The sequence below is a fragment of the Polistes dominula genome, unplaced genomic scaffold (assembly GCF_049000335.1).
Source record: "Polistes dominula isolate Pdom_NZ unplaced genomic scaffold, Pdom_raw_medaka contig_27, whole genome shotgun sequence".
Classification (NCBI taxonomy): domain Eukaryota; kingdom Metazoa; phylum Arthropoda; class Insecta; order Hymenoptera; family Vespidae; genus Polistes; species Polistes dominula.
This window is the reverse complement of record NW_028300906.1, coordinates 2,451,303-2,470,961: the sequence shown is the minus strand read 5'-3', so window position 1 is coordinate 2,470,961 and position 19,659 is coordinate 2,451,303. Positions and strand designations below refer to the sequence as shown.

The window sequence follows — 19,659 nt, the reverse complement described above, 5'->3', positions numbered from 1 at the left end:
GTGTTAAAAGTCATAGAAATAAGGTTGGACCATGTTTTACGATGGTATAGCAAGCGTGAATGGAGATTTTACGAGGTGACTGGATTCGAGGGAGGTTAATCGACGAACACGGTCGACATCCGACACGTGCCACACTCGTTTACGGTCCTGTACAATTTTCTCTCTCTTTCTGTTTCTCTATCTATCTATCTATCTATCTATCTATCTATCTATCTATCTATCTATCTATCTATCTATCTATCTATCTATCTATCTATCTATGTATCTATCTATCTGTCTCTTTCTATCTCACTTTATAACTTTTTCTCTTTCTCTCACTCAGTTTCCTCTCTCGTTCATTCGTTCGGGGGTATTCGTTTTACATTTTGACATCTAAATCTCATATATTTATGACAGAAGGGTGTTACGAGTTTATGACGCCACTTGACAGTTCAACGGAGATAACGTACGATTAAATGCATCGTTGAACACTTCAAACCATAACACATATTTATATATATATATAAATGTATGGGGGTGTTAGGTGCACGTAACGCATTCGCGTTTTAGTTTATTTTTTTTATTTTATTTCATTTTATTTTATTTTTTTTAACTCGATTTAGCCTATACCAAACTCAATCCTGCATGAAAAGATACGTCAAAGGATTTTACATAGATTTATCTTTTCTTTTCTATCTTTATCTTTTTCTTTCTTTTTATTTATTTATTTATTTAATGAAATATAATATTATACTACGCACGAAACTATTCTTTTTCTTTTTTTTGGTTATTTCCTTTCTATTGGAAAAATATCGTAACGAACAAATATACGAACCTAATTGGTCGTAAATTGTTATACGTAAATTATATATATATATATATATATATAATATATTCTAACTATTATTTATATTTTTACTATTTACTATTTACTTATTTTTTTTACTATTTAATTATACTTAATACTTATTACTTTATACTTACATTATACAGTATTTATTTTTATTTACTATTTATAACTATACTAATAATAAAACTAGTAATATTATACTAATTATTAAAATTAAATAATATTATAACTATTCTAATAAAAATAAAAATAAATAAATTATACTAATATTATTTATATGCATTACGTATACATATACGTATAAATTTTTTTAATTATAAATACATATTACGTTTATTTAAATATATAGAATTTTATGAGTAACAACTGGATCTACCGAATTTGTTTAAAAATGAAATTGTGTGATAATCTTGTTTCTTTTTTTTTTCTTTTTTTCTTCTCATTATTATTTCTCGATATATAATCTCAATTAAACTTTATCCTGACTTTCAATGGACTTTGTCTGGGTGTCTATACTGTATTCATGAGAACTCCTCTTGAAATGTTTTATTACTATGTATATTTATCTTTTATTCGTTTTATTTTCTTTTTTTTTCCTTTTTTATTTTTTTCATGCCACTAACAACATCGTATAGGTGAATAGAGGGAGAAGGGAGGTATTGCAATTATTAAAAGTGTGATTACATTTCCACCCTCACCAAGGTAAATTTTCCTATCCTCGTTACAAACACACCGCAAATGTTTGATTATTCTATTAAAAGTTATAAACGTTTGCACCAAGGGTTGCAGGAGGGGTGGAAGTGGTGGGATAGATAGGGCAAGGCCGAAGGAAGAGTAGGTATTCATTTTTAAATTCTTTGTTTTTTTTATTTGTATTTTTTTTTCCCCCTGGCCGATGCGTTGTCCGATAAAAAATGTACGTCAATTTTATTTTTCCAACTTGAAAATGAGAGAGAAAGATTTATAATTTGATATTCCCTTTCCTACACCCCCTACCTCCTCCGACATTTGTAGTTTCTTTCTTCGTTTAATACGAGGAGAAATATATATATATATATATAACAAACAAAAAAATAGGAAAACGAAACAATGTGAAGGGTTTTATGTCTGTAATAATAATGATAATAACAATAATAATTCATATCGGATTTTCTCGTGAAATACATGTGATGAATAATAAGAGAATATATATATACATACATACATACATACATATATGGTGCATAACGATGCATTTGCATTTGTAAAATAATTCAAAATGAACGAGATGAGAGATGTTTTAATGATATAATTTTTGTTTGCTCTTTTTTTGTTTTCATCTTTCCTTTACTTTTTTTTTTTCCACTCTGCATCAATGTAACAATTATCCGTAAATCATGCCTTGCTTACGATTTATAAATTAATTATTTATTTTATAACGTGGATCGAATAATGTTTAATTATTTCTTTGTTTTTTTTTTCTATTTTTATTTAACGAATTGGAAAATCAATTAGCGATTGAATTTTATAGAAATTCGTTGAAGAATTAATAAACTTTGGTTAAATAAATATACGTATATTGATTTATCATATAAAAGTTAATATCTTTTTATTATCGGATGATATTTTCATTGAAATAAAAATATATCAATTGTTAATTGTTACATTGGTTTTTATGAACAATGTATCGTACAATAATACGTGTTAGTTGTTTTTTTTTTTTTTAAAGAAATATCAAATATCAAAATTAATCGGATAATAACATATTTAATTGAAATAGAAATTTTTTATTATTTTTATTTTTTTTTTATTATTATTATATGTTATTGTTAAAAAAAATGATTTTAATAAAAAGAGGATCTTTTTTTCTTTAAATTAATATTTTGTTCAAGTTTCTACGAAGTTTCCTTACGAAGATATTAATGTTTCAAGTTTTTCCATTCATAATTTGGAAGCACGTGGTGTAAGTAGTCACGTGATTACTACTCGTAGTAAACATCGTAGTAAACGTAGTAAAACATGCGTAACTTCTTAGATTTTATGTAGGTCACTTGGTTAATGATCTTTATATATAAATAACTCTAGAACTAATAATCGTAGAGACTTGACTGAACATTCATTTTAAACGATAGACTTTCACCTATCTTTTCATCATAATTATTTATAACAATAGTTTCATTTGTTATAAACAATTAATTGCAAAATGTTTGTCGGAAGAATTTCATCGAAATTGATACTATATAAATCAAATATTATGCATTCTATAGTCATATTATTATCAAACATTCCATTTGTTATAAAAAATTGTTATAAAAAATTTCTTTTTCCTACATTACTTTTTATATTCACTAATTTATATATGCATATTACATAGAAATACTTGACAAATTATTACTGCTAAAATTTGTTATTAAACAGTGAAACAAATTATATTTTTATCCTTAATTAATAAATTTTAGATTGAAAATTAATAGAAAAGAAAAAAAAACTATTGGATTTATCAATTCTTATGAAAGTATTTTTTTCTTTTTTTCCAAAGGAAGATTTCTAGAAAAATACTCAAGTCGAATCGTAAAGTTACTTTTTGTTCTTGTTTTTCTTTTTTTTTTTTTTTTAAATAGGTTAATTCACGACTTATCAATGCGTTGGTAGACGGGTACTTTCGAGGGATAACACAAGGAAAGCACAAAAGTTTTTCCAATGGAAGAAACTCGCGATTCTACACCATACCTAGGATCTACTTCGACTTAAGACGTCTCGAACACTTTGAAAGTTTAACTTCTCTCTTACCCGTATAAGATATCCCCTTATTCTTTGTGGATGGGTACACGCACGATCGGATATTCATTCGTAACAGTTAAACGAGAAAACGCATTCGAGAAAAGAAGAAATATAGAAAGAGGGGTGAGTGACTGAACGAGAGAAAGAGAAAGAGAAAAAGAAAAAGAGAAAGAGAAAGAGAAAAAGAGAGAGAGAAAAAATAGAAAAAGAAAAAGATAGAAAGGCCTCGAGTGTGGCTTCGAGAGAAACTCGAGTTTCTACTTGTATTCGTTCCTCTTTTTCTCTTTCATCCTCCTCCCTTTTCCCTTTCTCTTTCCCCACCTCCTCCCCCTCCTCCTCCTCCTCCTCTTTCTTGTTCCACTCGACTCGTATAAGCTTTGTTCCTAGTTTCTCCTATTATATACGCCATGATACCTATCGCGTTTTGTGCGTACGCTTAGAAGAAAAGAAAAAGGGGTTGACTGTTATACATTGATAGTCAGTTTATTTCAGTAACTAATCTCAAATTTATAGTCGAACGAACAAGAATCTATTATCGAAAACAATAAAGTTAATTATTTCGAATGTTTATTAACATATTTTATACAAAGTTTATACTACCTTTTACGTCTATATATGTAAATTTAATTTATTTCTTTTGCTAGGTAGGTGAAAACTTTGTTTTAGTAGTTTTGACTTTTTGCAGGAACGAACAATGTTGATTAAATGAAGAAAGTAATAGAAACTGACGAGAATACGACGAAGGAGAGGAGACGAATACTATTTTGGTCAGACGAACAATTTTGGTTTAATTTAAACAAGTGATATAGAGCCCTAGGTGTATTTAGTCGGCCGAACAATTTTAGTAAAACGGTGAAAGTGGTAGTAACACTGGTAGTAATAGTAGTAGTAGTAGTAGTAGTAGTAGTAGTAGTAGTATAACCGAATATTTAGTTGGACGAACAATTTTGACAAAACCGAGGGAAGAAGTAATAGTAGTAGTAGTAGGAGGAGTCCTGTTGAATATGTTTAATCGTATGAATAATTCGGAGAAAATATTACAAGTGTAATATTAACCAAGTATTTATGGTAATAGTCATTTTTCCCACCGTGTATAAAAGTAGTAATATATATAAGTAAGTTTTTAGTCAAACGTTTAGTTAATGTTTATTATTAAAGGAGTCCTGTTGAATGTGTTTAATCGTCTGAATAATTTAGAGAAAATACAAGTATAGTATTAACCAAGTGTTTATGGTAATGGTAATTTTTTACAACGTCTATAAAAGTAGTAGTATATAAGTAAGTTCTTAGTGAAACGTATAGTAGTTGATGTTTATTAGTCAAATACGAACTAGGTAGTAGTATTACGAACTACTAGAACGTTTAATATACTACGTCGAGTAAATAGTTTTTGATTTTATTTTTTTGATTTTTCAAACATGTACAAGTTTTATTACATTTTAATCGAATTTAATTTATATATGAATAACAAGTTGCTGTTGGGTGTTGCTGCTGCCACTGCATATTCCAGAATATTAAAAGTCTATCGTGCTATACGAAAACTCGAAGTTTAATTAATCGTACAGATTATTAATAATCACTCATGGATATTTAATTACTTTTACCTCGATATATTTTATTAATCAAGTATATAATGCGAATGAAACGTAAAATAAATTCGATAAATAAACATGGATGTATCAGTGGCTCATCGAGTATCGAGTTTTTTTCAAGAAAAATAAACGATTTGTATTTACGATTGTAAGTGGAAACAACATTTTTTCGTTTAATGCGAACGTACGTACGAACCAACCAACCAATAAGAAAAAAAAAAGAAAAGTAAAGCAAAAATCTAACGGAAAGAAAAAGAAAAATAGAAAAGAAGGGGAAAAAAGGGGATGAAATAAAAAATTCCTAGAACAAAATTTGAAATCAAGAAACAATCCATCGAGTTTTTCGTGTACCGTACCGTACCGTACTGTACCGTACCGTACCGTATCGTAACCATTTCTCCAAATTTTTTTCTTCTCCGTTCGTTCGTACGTTTGTTTGTTTATTGATTTTATTTTCTCTCTCTCTCTCTCTCTCTTTTTAGTTTTTTTTTTGTTTTTTTAAAGAAAAGAACAATAACGTAATTCTTAACAACGAAGCCTAGAGAGAGAGCAAGAGAGAGAGAGAGAGAGAGAGAGAGAGAGAGGATGAAAGAGGGAAACAAAAAATTTTCTCTAACACGAAATGAACTAAAAAACCGAGCAGGGGGTCTCTCTGGGTAACAAGAGAGAGAAATCGAACCTTTCTGGTATTTTCTGGTTCGATCGAATCTGCACAGAAACAGGATGTGTATCCCAAACACCGAACGTAACACGCGTGCTGCTGGGTTGTGCAACGCTCGCCGTTCCAAATTAAAGTTTCCATCACTGGTTTCAACCGTGACGGTTTGATATCCGGTAGCCTGCTGGGTAGATGGGGTGACAGGGGCGAGTGGAGAGGGGAGAGGAAGGGGAAAGGGAAAGGGGTTGTTCGTGGAACCTCACCCATTCCCGTTTTTTCTTCCTTTTTTGGTGGTGTGGAAGAGGGAAAGAGAGAGAGGGGTTTGGAGAGGATTTTTTTTTTTTTTGGAGTGCTGGAGAGTTGTGTTTTTTCCTGCTAACGGGGGAAGGAGGCGGGGAGGATGATTCGCATTTCGAGGAAGGAGAGGGGAGGCCTGGGAGATGGGGGGTGGGTGGTAGTTTTCATTTCGAAATGACCGTGTTTGCGTAGCTTCTCTTCCTTTTCCTCTTCCTCCTACTCTTTTAACCCCCACCCCCCACCACCACCCATTTGACCTCCCATCACCACCCTCTCTACTGTCCTACCTTCATCTTCTCACTCGCACGTGTTCTCTCGTTTATTCGTTCGCTCATTCGCTCGGTGTTCACTTTAAACTTTCTCTCACTCTCTCTCTTTCTCTCTCTTGCTGTCATTTTATTTCTTCTTTTTTTTTGTTCTGTTATTTTTTTTGTTTTCTTTTTTTTGTTTTTAGTTCACGCCCGATCTAGTAGTCGTTTGTTTCCACGAAACAGGAGCGTCGTAGTTGTTACTACGTGGACCCTCAATTATACTGGCTTTGACTGAAACAAAGAGTAACAAAGACAGAGAGAGAGAAAAAAAAGAAAGAAAGAAAGAATAAAAGAAATAGAGAAAATGAGAGAGAGAAAAGAGAGAGAGAGAGAGAGAGGGAGGGTGGATGGTTGGGTCAGGGTTCTTTAGTTTTATATTTTTATTTTTGTATTTTTTTAGTAAAAATTACAAACCTCCATCGAGAACTAAATAAAGTAAAACAAAAGGTAAACAATATTATATTGTTGTTAGAATCTCCATTTTTTTTTTGTTTAAATTAATTATAGTAAAATTAAATTTTTTTTTCAATTATATTCTATAGATAATAAAACTTGAATTTTTCCATTATTTTTTTTTTTAATTTTTATTTTTTTTAAAACCATTTTTGAAAATGTTACATTTCGACTAAGAGTCAGTTTGAATTTTCACTTAAATATCAACGCCAGGTGGTGATGGTTGTGGTAGTGGTGGTAGTGGTGGTAATGATGGTGGTGGTGTGACAACCGACCAGATTTTTAATAGCTCGTTTTACATTGTAATTTAGTTCATTCAAATTGGATAAAATATATATATATATATATACATATATATATCTGTGTCGCGGATGTGTTGCGTTTGTTAATGTAAAACGGCTTTTAAAGCAATTAAAAATCAATTAACCTTCTTGCGAAACGACGAATAAAATATTTCGTTGAAAAAAAAGTTTTATTCTCGTGGTTTAACGATACATTTATATATATATATATATAAAATTGAATTCCAACGTGGTAATTGATCATCCGTAAAAAAGAATTCGAATAAGTTTGAAAGAGAATAAGAACAAAAAAAAAAGACAAGAAAGAGAAATAGAAAAAAAATAGTAAGAAAAAGAAAAATGGAATAAAAGAGGAAGTGATAAAAAAAGAAAATAGAAAGAGTTGGAATGAGAGAGAGAGAGAGAGAGAGAGAGAGAGAGATAAAGAGAGAGAGAGAGAGAGAGATAAAGAGAGAAAGAGAGAGAATAACAATGAAATAAAATTCTAGATAAATTTTAAAATAGTTGAAAAATACAATATTACGATAAATTAATTTCTCTTTTCGTGAGTTTGATTCTTTCTTATTTTTATTCATTCAACTCTATGGAAAGAGTTTTCTTTAATATATTATAGAGTTTTGTTCGTTTGTAGTAAAAAGGTACTTTTTATAATACATATACGTATATTTCATCATTTTCTCGTGTAACCTTTAGAAAACCATATAGAGTAGAGGGGGAAATTGACAAAAGCTCAGGTTCGGTAATCAATAAGTAATAGGAGTAGTATAAAAGCCTATTTTGGTGTATTTCGTCGTCTTATTTCGTATAGAAGTGATAGTGATGGTTGTAGTGATAGTAGTGGTGGTTATTCATGTAGCTATCGTACGTTAACGTACATCCGGTCTTTTTTATTCTTTTTCTTTTTCTTTATTTTTCCCCCATACTAGAACTAGTTGTAGTAGTAGTAGTAGTAGTAGTAGTAGTATAGAAACGTTGGTGGTAGACGAGACTATCCAATAAAACGGTACGTTTAGTTGGCCGTTACCCCCAATAAAATCCAGTTAGGAACGAGCAGCCACGACATCAATTTTTCAAACCTTTACCGAACGACAAAATTTGTCTTTTATATATAGATATATATATATCGCAGTGGTGTCAATGCATTCGGTTATACCATACAAACACATCTATACATAGATATATAAATGTGTATAATATAATAGTAGTACATACAACATGTATACGATTCTTTAGAAAGAAAGAAACATGTTTTTTCTTTTTTTCATCTTTTTCCTATTTTACGACGTATGTCAGACACATACTCGTATCTCTTATAACCCTATGTTGCGTGTCATAAAATTATTTGACGATTCTTTTTTAAAAATTCATTACGACAATTTTATTCGTATAAAAATATATTGAAAGGAAATAGAGATGAATACTCGTAGAATACATAGATTAAATAATATAATAATAAAAGAAATATATAATATAATATATGTAAAATAGAAATCTTTTTTATATATATTTCAAAAAATATTTAAAAGTAATAGAAACGAATATTCATAGAATACATAGATATATAATAAATAATATAATAATAGAATGTATTATATTAAATAATATAAACAGTATATTACCATAATTACTATATTAATATTATATAATAATATAGTAATATATATTATATATAAGTAGTATTATATAATATTAACATAGTAATTTACTATATTAATATATTATAATATATAATATATTAATACTATATATTATAGTATAATATATTAATACTTACATAATTATATATATATATAATTAATTTTAATATATAATATATTATTATAGTAATATATAATATAGATATATATAGTAATATACTATATTAATATTATATAATAATATAGTAATTATGGTAATATATAATTTTTATATATATTTATTAAAAAATATACTACTAATAATATATAAATAACTAACTTTTTATATATATATTATAATATATAATATATAATTAATAAATATATTTAAAGTTGTCAATGGAATATATTTTAATCAACATTTTTATATATATTTTAATATTTGATATAAAAAATAAACAAATAAAAAAGATGCAAATTAAAAGATAAATAATATTAAAAAGAGATTGAAAATAATAGTAAGAGTGGAAGAATGTCAAGGAATAAAATCGAGATTTACATAGGAAACGTATTCATGAAAACAAAGCATTCGGATAATGCCGAGTTGTCACACGGAAATACTGTTAAGTTTCGAAGGAATTTTCAAAGTATCCCTCACTAGTTTAAACGTTCATCCACATGTCCTAACCTTCACATTCTTGTCGCATGATTCCTAACGAGAGATTGGATAACTGTGCCATCAACGTAACCGAATATTGAAATATCTAATATATTTAAAATCATTGGTTAAGAATAAAGTAAGAGAAAGGAAGATAAAGAAAAGATAACAAAAATCTAAAAAGATAAGATAGAGATAAATAAACTTCGGATAGAAGATTTCACTTGAGATTTTGCATTAAAAATATGACCTGTCCGTATAGAGAAAACCATTCTTGTTTTACGTTGACTATGAAAGCGAGAAGAGAAATAAGAAGAAGAAGAAGAAAAATAAGAAGAATAAGAAAAAGAAGTAAAGCTTTCGATCCACTTACACGAAAGTATCTTTCTTCCTTTTTACATTATCTATGCGTATATGCATGTATTAGGTATATGTAGGAATGTATATATGTGTACACTTATCTATTTGTCTTAGGTATATACTTATATACGTATGAGAAGTACACACGTGTGTGTTCACCTTGGCCATATACTTTTTATGAATTATTACTGTCACCGAACTCTCTACTATCGTACCCGGTAGCAGCAGGAAGATCGTATTCCCTGCTTCCGTTCACTTCTTCCACGAGACGTTTCTCTATTCGCGAAAAATCGCTGTCTCTTCTCTTTATTCACTCGAATGGCAACGTGAGATTCTTCTCGACGATAGGGGTAAAATGATAAAATACGAATACATATACATATATATATGTATACGTAGTTTTATTATATTTAAGGGATCAAAAAAATTGAAATAAAATAAATAAATAAACGTTTAATTATATATATAAATATATATATTATTATATAATTAATATATATACTATTATATATATATTACTAATATATATTTTACGCGCGTATATATTTTCTGTATAGTATATTATATATGTTATAATTTTATATTTACTAATATTACTAATATAATATATATATTATATAATAAATATATTACTAATAATATATATAAATATATATTATTAGTAATATTAGTAAATATAAAATTATAGTATATATACTATACACACAAAACATATACGTAAAATATTAGTAATATATATAGTAAGTATTATATAAATATATGATATAAGTATTTTTTAAAATGTAACATTGTATTTATAAACATAAAATTGACTCAATAAATCTCAAAAATGACTCAATCTAGCAAAAAAATATTAATGTCAAATTGTTATTTTACATTTTTCATTGAACTTTTTTCTTCTTCACTTTTCTGCAACTATCATATTTTCGGAGCTATTTAGATGGCAATAATCGGTGAATCACCCTGTATAATATATATATAATATTATATATTTTACGTATACGTATATAAACCAATGATTCGAGATTTGTTCGAGCTTGTATAATAAAATGTGGTTATATTCGATTGAAATAAATTCAAATATAAAATACGAAATGAAATGTTAACTTAGTTTCGATGATATTTGATTTGAAAAGGAAAAATATTAATATAACTCGTTCGTGTGTATAAAGGTTATTAAATATAATTTGTGTCCTGTTAATCTCTAAAAAAGAAAGAAAAAAAAATCTTTGAAGAAATCGAGTCGTTAAATCTTTGATAGTTGGTTGAGTCAAGTAATTGAAGGAAAAGGAAAAAGAAGAAATAAAAAAATAAAAAAAATAGATAGGCAGGTTTTCCTTTTCTTTTTCTTTTTTTTTCTTTTTAGTTCCTTTTTTCTCTCACCATCGGTACAAGCTGGGAATCCGTAAAATTGATAAAGTTTAGTAAGAACTTTTATAATACCTCCTAGGTTCAGTCTAGAAGAATTTTCAAGTATATACGAGCTGGCAATTTATGTTCCAACGGGTATAGCAAGTTATACGTTTTCATATACCCTTTTTTTCACCGTGTTAAAAGAAAGATAGAGAAAGAGAAAACCTGTAAGAAAAAGAAGAAGAAGAAGAAGAAGAAGAAGAAGTACTCATAAGATGGGGTTACAAAACCGGTCATGGGGATTGTTTATCACACCCTTTTCTGAACGTATAACCGTCGTAAAATTGTCCTAAGATTTGCATTACAAAAAGATTTTGAAAAGAGATCGTGTTGTTATCTGGTAAAGAAAAGAAAAGAAAGCGAGTAAAGAATAAAAAAAAAAGATAGAAAGAGAGAGAGAGAGAGAGAGAGAGAGAGAGAGAGAGAGAGAGTGAGTGTGAAACTACTGTTCGGCAGTCAGAGTATGCTTTCACCATAATTCACAATCTTCCTTTTCGTTCTTTAACTTCCTTTTTATTCCTTATTCCTCTTTCTCTCAAACCCATTCGACTTTGCAATTGTAATCAGCGATAACGATTTCTCTACACCTCGTTTTACTCCTCAGTGAGAATAATTCGTGAAATGCAAAAACGTTTTTGGTAAGAGACGTGAACGAAGACCTTTTCGAGAAAGAGAAAGGGCCATTTAAAATTAACAATAAGTTTCCTTTTTCCTTCCTTCCTTCCTTCCTTCCATCCTTCCATTTTCTTTTCTTCTTTTCTTCTTTTCTTCTTACTTTCTTTTTGAATGTTACACCAAAGAAGATTTTCGGGACACACCCTGTATATTATCGCAAGATAACAGTCCTACGACCCGATAGATAGGAGGAAACGATTTATCCAGGATCGATGTTATTCCAGTTGTAATCCTTTTATCTCAGGAAACGAGCCTGTGCCTGCCTGCCTGCCTGACGATAATCCTTAAGTTCTTGTTCACTTGTTCACGTACCATAACGCCACAAAAATACAAAGATATGAACAAAGTTTGACAATGATCAAACAAAATCCTATTATTACACCCATTTAACGCGTTTTATGTTTGATGAATACAAATAATAATAAAAAAGAAAAGGGACAAATATTTGCTTTTTTTTTCTTCCATTTTTTTTTGTGTTCGTTCGTTGGGAACGTTTTTTTGTTATTTTTTAATTTTTTTTTTTTTTTTAACAAATTCTTTGTCGAGATGTGGTACTGGACTTTTTAGTAAACGTTTATTAGAAGTAACTAACTGGAACACTAGCAAGGTAATATTGCTAACAGCAATTTACAATACAACTAAAATTTCCTGTTCGATAGTATATAGTATGTATAGGTATACATATGTATATATATATATATCTATTGTATGAGATGAAAGTTTATAGCTACGATCACCATTGGCCAGTTAACGAGCTGTGGCTATTCGACTTTGTTATTTGACTGTTGTAAATTCTACATCGAAAGTACTATTTTATACCAAACAAATATTTTAAATTTATATATATATATAATATAATTTTAATTATATTTAACAAATTACAGAAAACATAAATATAATTTTCATTAAATTATAATTAAAATATCGAAATAATATTAAAAAAATACGATGTAATATAATTTTAATTATATTTAACAAATTACAGAAAACATAAATATAATTTTCATTAAATTATAATAAAAATATCGAAGTAATATTTAAAAAATACGATGTAATATAACTTTAATTATATTTAACAAATTACAGAAAATATATAATTTTCATTAAAATATAATTAAAATATTGAAATAATATTTAAAAAAAATACAAAGATACCATATTATAATTTTCATTAAAATTTTAATTAAAACATCGAAACAAAGTGTCATTCTCAATTTCGTTCAAAAGTAGATTTACTATACCACATTCTCATTTTTGACAAAGAAAAAAAATAAAAGAAAAATTCACATATACTTTCATCATAAATAAAATTACATTAATAAAAAATAAAAAAATATAATGTGGGCAGATCACGCGTGTCAGAAGTGAAACCTTGGAAAAACTAAGTTTCGAGAGAAAGAGACGACTGCAGAATATCAGGAGTAGGATAATTGTTGAGTTTATTTGTTATAACATTATAATTATATTATTGTTATCACATTCAAAAATTATTAAACGTTTTATTGAAAACATATATAAATAGATAACATATTACACAGCAAGCAAGTTCTCAATTCAAAGAAATGAGACAAGTTGCTTCTGGTAACTTAAAAATGCATGGTAACAAAACACTTCTGTTAGTCTAGTAAAAACTACTACTTTTCGGAAAAAACCTCACTACTTTTTTTAAGTTTTGTTACATAGCTCCGTTTCCGTTTATTTACTTTTCAGATCACTCCCATTCTAAAGAAGTTTTCACTTCAAAAAAAAAAAAAAAAATAAAGAAATCGTAAAACCATCAAAATCAAAAAACAAAAAAAAATATTCGTCAGCGAAAAATTTCCTTTCTAATTCTTCCCGGAACTCTATCATCATTTTCCGTCGATGTATGATAACGATTTTCGAAAAAATCTCGATTGCACTGACTACTACAAGTTGAGAGTTGAAGTTGAGAGTTTGCCCCCTTCTATCTTCCACCCCTATCCACCAACCCATAGGTTCTTCGGTTTTATAACGTTTCCTCTTTCATATACGTCTCTGCTCTGTCCTACTATACACATATATACACATCTATATCTATAGATATGCGTTCAAAACGTATCGACTTCGTAGAGTTGGCCCGGAAATATTGCATCCGTACGGGAAAGTTCGAAAGCTCGGTGGTGTGTAGCTACTACGTCAGATGAGAATGGTTGCGTGGGAGGGATAAGTAGGGGGGTGGAGGGTAGGGAGGAAGGGAGGGGTTTATACATTTAAAGCTTTACCGCGAATATGGGTGCACAAGTTTCTAACGTTTGACACGAACGAACGAACGTATGAACGAATGAACGCAAACGATACTTAGGTTATAATGTTGAACCTTTTTCTCCTAACCTAACCACCACCACCGATCCCATCACCCTCCCATATATAGCTCACATCCCTATAACATTCCCAAATTCTTCCCTTCTCAGCCTTCCGCTTACGTTTCCACTTTCATCCCGCATGTTCCGGATGCACTTTCCTCTTTAGACCATCTTCACCCCCACTCATCCTCACTCATCCCCACTTTCATTCCCACCAATAGCCTTCAACCGATCCTTTCCTTTCATCTATCCTTTTCTAACAGGATCCCTTCCATCCCTATCCCTATCCCTATTCTTTTTCCTTTATCCACTCCTCCTACTTTTCGTATTTTCTTCCTTTCATTTTATTTTATCCATTCTTACTTTTTTTCCTATTTCTATTCTCACACCATCGAGTGTGTTGCACGTTCGACGTTTTCCCCCTTGTTTTCGCCGGCAACTCTCGTAAATCCGTCAGATACGGCGGGGAGATGTCCTCCCCACTTTTCCACGAGTTTTCTTGAAACGTCGCTGAGAATATGTCGGACTCGATATAGTCTTTTCCCCTTAAACGTTAGGGATGAGATTTTCTACTAGCTAAAACTTTTCTAGGATTCAACGAATCATGACTTATTCTTTCTATCTTTGTTTCTCTCTATTTCTCTTTCTCTCTCTCTCTCTCTCTGTGTCCATCCATTTTTATTTTTGTTTTTATTTTGTTTGGTTTTTTCCCCCACTCCCTTCTTTTGCAGTAAAATCCACTTCCGTAAATAAAACGTCGTCGTCGTCGTCGTCGTCGACGTCGTCGTTGAGATTCTTTCATTCTTTCTTTTTTTTTTCTTTTCTTTTTTTTTTTATCACACGCCATGAGACGTTTTCTCTCAGTTTTTCTTCATCGATTTGCAATCTTTTAATGGTGAATTTATATTATTTGTTTTTCTTTGATGCAATTTAGTATCAAGAAGTTTAATTTTTGATTGAAAAATGTGACCCACAATTTCATGAAATTTTTCAAAGATTTTTTTCAATAGAATTATTTATAAAATATTCATTGCAATAATGATTATTAATGAAGAAACTATATAACCTTTTTGTTTTTTTTATATAATTAATATAATTAATAAAGATACTCCTGATCTTAGGTAAGGGATGAGTGTTCGAGAGTGAAGCTTGCAACATTCCCTTGGTACAAAATATAATCGCTTCCAAAATTAACTTATTAGCATTTTTAGATTTTATATTTTAAATACAACGATTATTATTTATTTAAATTTATTAAGATATAATAAAATAAGATATTATATTAATACATAATAAATTAATATATATATTAATATATTAATATAATACATTATATATTTATATATATTATATATTAATAAATATAATATTATATATTTAATATAATATGTTTAATATAATATATTTAATATAATATATTATTTAATATAATATATTTAATATAATATTATTTAATGTAATATATTAATTAATTACATTACTATTTATATATAATGTTACGTTTTTATCACCAATTGTATAAAATATCGTATAATCAAATAAGTTCGAAAAATCTCCAATCTGTTATTGACAATTTTCAGAATTGGAAGTTTGTATAAATTGTTTGTTTCTTTATCCAATCCTTGTTCATTTATTTATGACACAAGAATGACATTCTATTAACTATGTACGATGAAATAAAACCCATAACGTCTTAATTTAAAAAATAAAATAAAAACAAACTATTATTTATTTCATTTATTTTTCTTTTTATTAGACGATCAAATATTCTACAATACATAAAATCAATTGCAATGATTAAAGGGAAGGAGAAGGAAGAAACAAAGAAGGAGGAGGAGGAGGAGGAAGAGGAGGAGGAGGAAGAGGAGGAGGAGGAAGAGGAGGAGGAGGAGGAGAATCGTTGTATAGAATAGTTCGATTTTTAACGAATAGATAAAACGTAATAGATTTTCGTGTCGTCGTGTATTCCCATAACATTTACGAAATTAAAATGAAGAGAAATCTTTTCCTCTCTGTCCTAAGAAAAAAAACAAAAAAAAAAAAAGAACAAACACTTTAAAAGTAAGTTTCTGATAAACGTATTACTCTTCTATATTTTTTCCTTTTTTTTTTTTTTTTCTTAAGGCCTCCACGAACTTCGTTTCTTCTTCTACAGTTGAATGCATCTCTCACGATAAGAATTACATTTTACTACATATACGTTTTCTCCTTACTATTACCTTCGTATTTGAAAGTTTGTATCTCAGGAATGGCGAAAGCTAACGAACAGAACAGAACTGAACAGAACAGAACAGAACAGAACAGAATAGAACAGAACAGAACGTCTTGAATTTATTATACCAAAAGAGAAAAACCGATGCACCGTAAACGTTTTACCAACCCGTCCCTTTTAATTTATGCGAGAATCCTTGCAACGCTATTGGCTTTAATCGAGATAAAAGAAGATAACAGTACGAACGAATGAACGAAAGAACGAACGAACGAACGAACGAACTATTTCTCCTCATTTTCTTTTCTAAGGATTCCTTTTTTTTTTTGATTTTTATTATTTTTTTTTTACCAATTGTACGATGAAAAGAATAGAATAGAATAGAATAGAAAAGTAAATGAAAAGAAAAGAAAAAGAAAATAATTGTCCTTTTATTATTATAGCACTTAAGTGATACCTACTTCACATTTATCTAAGAAAATGAATGAAGATTCAAAGAGAGAGAGAGAGGACAATGTCCTTTTATTATTATTATTATTATTATCGTTATTATTTTTACTCTCACTTTCATTTTTATCTGACACCCACCCCCAGAATCCTTCAGCCCATCTTGGAAGATGCTTTTATCGTTTCTAGACGTCGATTTTCTTGAATCGACTACTTGAAATTCTGAAATCTCTTCTTCCACGGTACGACCAAAGCGAAATTCCTGTTTGAAGATGGCAAATCCAAGGTCCATCTCGATTTGTAAGATGGATATTGAATATCCGACCGAGAACTCGCCGGGAACTTGATGTGGACGAAAGGGTGAGGGTGAGAGGGATAAAAGGAGGGAGGGAGGGAGGGAGTTAGGAAGGGCAGACTACGGGAATGGAAAGATTCTAAGAAAAATTGTGGTGAAATTTTATTTACTCGCACGTTTTTGTCCCCCCTCCCCCCTAGTCATCTCTTTTTTTCTCATCCTTAACCTCATCCTAACCTCTCTTCATTCCTTCCTTCCTTCCTTCCTTCCTTCTTCCCTTCTTCTTCCTTTTTTTCTTTTTCTTTTTTTTTTTTTCGTTTTCAAGTATGCAACGATTCGTCGTCGTAGTTTTCTTCCACGGTGATAATAATATTCAGCATTGAAATGGTAAAGGTAAAATAGGGAAAGAAAATACCTCTCTGTAGATTTCGGATTAAGATCGAATTCTCATTTAACATTACGTTACTTTATGCTTTTCGATTTATCTTCAATTTTATCTCTATCTTTCTATCTTTCTCTCTTCTTTTTTTTCATTATTTCTATTTCTTTTCTATCTGTTCTAATATCATATTCATGATTACATTCTTATTCTCGTATTGTAATAATTTATGATAAATTGTATACACAATATTATAATAAGAGATTGACAGAAAGAAAAATAGAAAAAAAGAAAATAATATTTGTCGGAAAAATTTGACAATATATTTTATAATAAAATATTAATATATATTTAATATATTTATTATATAAATATGTATTGAATATCAATATTTAATTTCAACGTAATATCGAGTTATTAAATATTTTATGTTAAAATTAGAAAATAATAATATTATTTTATTTTTAATTTTATTTATTATAATATTTATTATAAAAATTAATTATAAATATATAAAAATATATTTATTATTAATTATAATTATTATAATATAATTTTGTAATTATTATAATATAAATTATTATATTATATATATATATAATATAATAATATATTAATGTACATATTTATTAAATATTATTAATATAATATAATAATATATTAATATAAATATTTAATTATATTATTAATATAAAAAAAATATCATGTGGGCAGATCACACGTGTTAGAAGTGAAACCTTCAAAAAACTAAGTTTCGAGAGAAAGAGACGACTGCAGAATATAAGTAGGATAATTGTTGGGTTTATTTGTTATAATATTATTATTATATTATTGTTATCACATTCAAAAATTATTATACGTTTTGTTGAAAACATATATAAATAGATACCATATTACACAGCAAGCAAGTTTTCAATTCAAAGAAATGAGACGAGTTGCTTCTGGTAACTAAAAAATGCATGGTAACTAAACACCTCTGTCAGAGTAGTAAACACCTCTCTAGTAAGGTTTTTTCCGATAATTCCGTAGGGTCTTTCCGATAAGTCCGTAGGGTCTTTCCGATAAGTCCGTAGGGTCTTTCCGATAATTCCGTAGGGTCTTTCCGATAATTCCGTAGGGTCTTTCCGATAAGTCCGTAGGGTCTTTCCGAATATATTCTTATTTATTATTATTATAATTATTATTATTAATATTTAAAAATACGAATATAAATTGACGAAGATATGAAAACCCGGATGGATAAATTGTAGAATTAAGTTGAACGATTAATGGGTAAAGGTAAGGTAGTGGTTTAATTTAAATTCTTCAATACATGAGTCACTTATTTTGTTTTTTTTCTTTCGAATGATCCTTTTTGTCAAAAACTATGAGTGATCGACGGAGAAGAGGATGTCTTCAAATTCTTCAGTATGTTTATTACTCAATTATTTTGTTTGTAATTCTTCTTCTTTTTTTTTTTTTTTTTTACTTTCAAACGAACGAATGATCGTTTTTGTCAAAAACCTCGGTGTAAACTCAGCTGCGATTGATAAACGTTTTCACTTGAGAAACGAGACGCATTGCCATTGCGATAAAACGCGTACGAACGTACGAATGAACGAACGGAAATTGAAATTTTGACGTAACTGCAGTATGACTCTGATGCAAGTCCTACCATCACCACTACTACTATTACTAGTACATGTTAGAAGTAATATTAGTAGTAGTAGTAATAGTAGTAGTAGGTATTACGATTCTCGCGAGAGAGAGAGAGAGAGAGAGAGAGAGAGCCTTGATAGAAATGCTTTCGCGTCTTTCATGATAACTTATTCGGAATGATGCCTCTCGTTCATCTTCGTATAAGTAGAACGTATGGATTCGATTTATGGGGTTATACGAACGAGATACCTGCAATTTTAACTTCGACGTTTTCACGATCGATTTCATACGATACTTTCCCTCGTTTTTTTTTATATATATATATATATCTTTTATTTATATCCATCGAACATTTTATCTTATCGTTTAAATCATATCTCTATCTTGAATAGTAATGCATAAATCTTTTTAATCTCAACTCGTATAGAAGGGAGTAAGGGGGA

The 19,659-nt window shown here is 29.0% G+C and overlaps 1 protein-coding gene across 1 annotated transcript in view; it reads right to left on the bottom strand.

Moving 5' to 3' along the window:
* The window catches only part of Sol1 (CUB domain-containing protein Sol1), a 395,528-nt gene that overhangs the window by 26,537 nt on the left and 349,332 nt on the right, over nt 1–19,659 (bottom strand). The window lies entirely within an intron of this gene.